The sequence below is a fragment of the Scylla paramamosain genome, chromosome 33, assembly GCF_035594125.1.
Source record: "Scylla paramamosain isolate STU-SP2022 chromosome 33, ASM3559412v1, whole genome shotgun sequence".
Taxonomy (NCBI): Eukaryota; Metazoa; Arthropoda; class Malacostraca; order Decapoda; family Portunidae; genus Scylla; species Scylla paramamosain.
Window position 1 is genome coordinate 11,564,868 of NC_087183.1, and position 5,000 is coordinate 11,569,867.

The window sequence follows — 5,000 nt, forward strand, 5'->3', positions numbered from 1 at the left end:
CCAGCTTCTCCTTCTCCCTTTCCTTGACCTGCTCCTCCTCCTCCTCCTCCCCCTGCTCCTCCTCCTCCTCCAATCATTGCTCATCGAGGTCGTCATTCTCTCCCAGATTTATGACACAAACTTTGGCAACCAACTTGAACACTTACGGTAATTAAAAGGAGTGAGTTATGGTGCCGCTCCTCCTGACTCCCTTCTGACACTTCCTGACCCTCCTCCTTGTACCCCTCATTCTCCTAACCTTCCTTCCCGTATCCTTCATACCCCTCGCTTCCTTCTGACACCTCCTGATCCTCCTCCTTATTCCTTTCATGCTCATAATGTTCTGATACTCTTGCTCCTCCTACTTATACTTCTCATACTCCTCTCTACCTCCTGATACTTCCTGACCCTCCTTCTTATAGCTATCATATTCCTGCCTCTCTCCTGACTCTCCTGATACTGTTACTGATGTTCTTTAATTTTACTCTTCTTAATACTCCTTATACTCTTCCTGATATTTCTGCTACCTTTTCTGAAGCCCTTCCTGTTACTTTTCTTGTGATACCCTCCTGATATTCCTAATGCTCTTCCTTATACTCCTAATACTCTTCCTTATACTCCTAACACTTCCTTGTACTTCTATTACTCTTCCTTAAAGTCCTAATGATCTTCCTTATTGTCCTAATACTCTTATACTCCTAATACTTTTCCTTATACTCTTAATACTCTTCCTTATACTCCTAACACTCTCCCTTATACTTCTAACATTCTTCTTCATACTCCTAAAAGTCTTGATAATTTTGCTGACTCTCCCCTGATACCCTTCACTTCTTCCTCATACCCTTCAGCTCTTCCTGATACTACTTCCTTCTGAGACTTACTGATTGTCTCTGGCTCCTTATATATATTGGAATGATTGTCCTGTTGTTATGGTCACACCCAACTCTGCGGTCTTAACTTGTTCTGGCTACCACACCTAGCTACCAACATTCTTATTGCCTCATTTCACCTACTAGTAGCACTCTAATAAGTACATGGATAAGAGGATACTAATGCCTAATATCATTGATTTATTCTTTTTTCTTACTATCTATGTTGTTTCGTATCTATTTGTATTTTCTTATTGGTGTTGGTATTGGTAACACTGCGCTGTTATTATTTTTTTTATTATATTCGCATGGGGATCTTACCTTCTCTATAGTATCCTCCTATTATTCTTTTTTTTTTTTTTTCTGCTATGTTGTTTCGCGGGAGACAATTAACAGTATTCTTTTGTTTTATGTATTTTTTTTATTTATATGTTTGGAATTGTATTTTCTCTATAGTATCCCCTAACATGCATGTTTTTTTTTTGTCGTATTGTAAAGAAAAAAAAAAAAGGAAAGATTAAATTGTTCAGTTCAGCTGCGAGAGACAATCGGCAGTCTTTTTTCCCCTTCTTTATTCCCGATTTTTTTTTCTTTGCTTCTCTTGTATAAAAAATGTATATAAAAAAATCGTGTTTCAAACGTTGTACTAACTCACATATGTCTGGCATCTGATTCCCTCAATACACACTCCCTCATCATCCTTACACTCCCCCTTCACATCCTCTACATTCCCTCCCTTGTCCCCTTCACTCCCTCACACATCCCCTCTGACCTCCCTCATCCCTCCCTTACCTCTTCTACATTGCCTCCCTCACTCCCCTCACTCCCTGCATCCCACACATCTCTCCTCCCTCATCACTGTATAAGACTCCTCCCTTAACTCCTCTCCACTTCCTCCCTCACCCCCCTCACTCCCGCTCTGCCTCCCTCATCATCTCCCTTTACCAAAACGACGAACTGCAAATGGAAATGCCGAAATAGGGGATGGGTTTATGACAGACGGAGTGCTGTGTGTGTGTGTGTGTGTGTGTGTGTGTGTGTGTGTGTGTGTGTGTGCTGTCAAGGTTATGCTTTATGTTAAGTGTTTAGTTTAATTTTATGTTTTATCCATTATTTAATTTGTTCCTTTATAGGATTACTGCTGCCACTAAGAGAGAGAGAGAGAGAGAGAGAGAGAGAGAGAGAGAGAGAGAGAGAGAGAGAGAGAGAGAGAGAAAATCTAAATATAAACAGAAGTATATAATCATGTGTGTAGCATACAACCTTCGTTAATGAGGTCGGAATTACCTAATTACCTTATACCCAGAAGTCCTGGGTCCCTTGTTAGTGACTCCTCCTCATCCTTCTTTCTCCTCCTTCCTTCTCCCTCCTCCTTCCTCCCTCCTCCTTACTACCGAATGAAAGCGTAACAGGTTGAGGTATATGATAATGATGATAATGATCTTGTTCTTGTTCTTGTTCTTGTCCTTTTTCTCGTTCTTCTTTCTTTTTTCTTTTATTACTGCTACTACTACTACTACTACTACTACTACTACTACTACTACAAATTATAACAGCGATAGTAAAGTCTGTTTACCATTTTTCTGTTTTTCCAGAGAGAGAGAGAGAGAGAGAGAGAGAGAGAGAGAGAGAGAGAGAGAGAGAGAGAGAGAGAGAGAGAGAGAGAGAGAGATTTGATTGGATTAATTTATTGCGCAAATAGCATCAGACATCATAAAATAGAGAAACATAACAGTGTTTTGCTAAAACAAATGGTATACAGGACGCTCACACGCTCACACATTCGCGCACCCCACCCACCAATCCACACTCCCACAAAAGCAACAGATGCCACGCAGGGCACAGGGTATTAGGAAAACCCACCAAATCGAGGGTAACGCACGAGAATCTCGTCAAGAAAATCGGCCACCAGAATGAGGCGACAGACAGCATCCAGCGGCAGGTCTTGGGGTAAGAGGTGTCGAGCAGTGGGGCACGCCAGGCGGTAGTGCTCGATGGTGTTGGCAATGAAGCTGGACTATTAGGCCTACGATGTGTGTGTGTGTGTGTGTGTGTGTGTGTGTGTGTGTGAGTAATCTGTTGAGTGAATGAGTGAATGAAGAAACGAACGAGGGGGTGAGTGATGGGGTGGACGTGGGAACACCGAGGTGTAGGCGTGGCTGTTTCCATAAGGTCAAGCTCTTAATTAATATCAGGTAGGCATGTTTCATGCAGGGACTGCACTGCCACGGATGGGTTTTTGCTGCCTCACCATAACCTGCTTGACTTCATGATATGATTATTTGAATTATCAATTTATACCGTCAGGAGAATTTGTATGGTGTATTTGTGTACACTGGCACGTTTTCATGCGCAATAAATTAATCAAACAACTCTCTCTCTCTCTCTCTCTCTCTCTCTCTCTCTCTCTCTCTCTCTCTCTCTCTGTCTCATCCTGGGTTTAGTCACTTGGTAACGAGGCGGATGATGCACAGGTCACGATAGATCTGCCTGAGTGTAAATAAGGCTCTTTTTGGTGCTCGAGACACTTGGTACCCAAACCACATGTGGATCCACACACACACACACACACACCAACATTACCTTTGTTAACCCATCCACTACTTACTCAACCACATCCATCCATCCACTCAACCACTCCACCATATCCACCCACTCACATCCACCCACCCACAGGCGTAACTCCATCCATCTGTTCACCGACTCACACTCACCTCTATTGGCACACCCATCCAGTCACCCACTCCACCACATCCACCCATCCACTCATCGCACATTACATACAAGCCTACGATTGCTGATCACACACACACACACACACACACACACACACATCATTGGGTGTAGTTCTGACTATTGCTTTAACAGTTTCAGTTTGATACGAGACAATTATCACCACCATATGCAATGTATGACATCTTTATAAGCATCTGCAAGAAAGTTATCGGTGAAAGAGAAAAAAAATTGCAATACCTACCCAGTTTAACAGATTGGATGTGGCTGTTGAAAGAGTAAAGATGTTTCAGAGTGATTGATAATTATGGAGAGGTGTATCAGGCAGCAGTCAAAAGGTTCATTACCAATTATACAGCTCTGTGACTCATTTCTCACCGGCGCCACACACACACACACACAAGGCAGTGAAGCGTTTGGGAGTGCATTGTCATTACCACACCACCACACATCACGGTTTCCTTGGCACCCCGCCCTGCCGAGCGCCGCCAAGCCCCGTAGAACAGTGCCCGTCCCGCTGCTGCTACGGTAAGAGATTCCCGTCTATCCTCGTCAATATTTAACGGAATTTCCAGGGTTTTCCAAGTGTTTCATTGCAATTTACATACTCGGTGAGTAGGAGGAGGGGGAGGAGGAGGTGGTGGAGGGTAAAGGATGAGAGTGAGGAGGAGGGAAGATGTGGAGGATGTACAGAGAAGAGGAAAAAAAGAAAAAAAAGAAAAATTCGACTCCATATCATTAACTTTTCTTTTTTTTTTATTAATGAAGTTAACGTTGTGTTATTATTTGATTTATTATTACAAGATCATAACAAGTTGTAGTCTTTAATAAAATCTAGTCTAGCTGTGTTTTTGTTTCTGGAGAAAATAACCAATTCATTTTATTTATTTACATTATCTTTTATCAGCACGCCTAGGATTGTTTTGATATTCTATTTGAGACTTAAAAAATACAAGAAACATGTACCCACTAACAATATCCAATAAACTCTAGTCTAACAATTCGTATTTTCAAATTTCAAGTTATTCCGTTGTTGGATCTGAAAAATTATTTTCTTTATACGACGAGGAATTTGTGTTTTCTTTATTCATCTGGAAAGCAAAAATTTTTCGTATTCAGAGTATGCAATAGAATCTTGTCTGGCTGTGTTTTCCTTTTCGATATAATAATTTTTCTGTGGCCCCATTCGTAAAATTTACAGTTTGGTTTTTTGGAGATTTCGTTATTATTACTGAGTTCAGGAATCTTTTTATATTTTGAGTATTGGTTAAAGCATATAGCAAGTCAGAATATGTAGTGCATTCCAGTCTGGGTATCTTCTTTCTTCTCGCGATTTTCAAAATGAATTACGTTACGTAAATATGAGTGCCGAGACGAACATTTTCCCTCCCTCCCTCCTTGTCTGTACATCAATATTTA

The 5,000-nt window shown here is 41.3% G+C and overlaps 1 long non-coding RNA gene across 1 annotated transcript in view; it reads left to right on the forward strand.

The window, feature by feature from the left end:
- Nucleotides 1-3,707: 3,707 nt before the first annotated feature.
- LOC135089704 (uncharacterized) overlaps nucleotides 3,708-5,000 on the forward strand; it is a 23,646-nt gene continuing 22,353 nt past the window's right edge. Inside the window, exon 1 of the long non-coding RNA XR_010261581.1 lies at nucleotides 3,708-4,109. This is a non-coding gene — a long non-coding RNA (uncharacterized LOC135089704). The remainder of the gene's footprint in view (nucleotides 4,110-5,000) is intronic.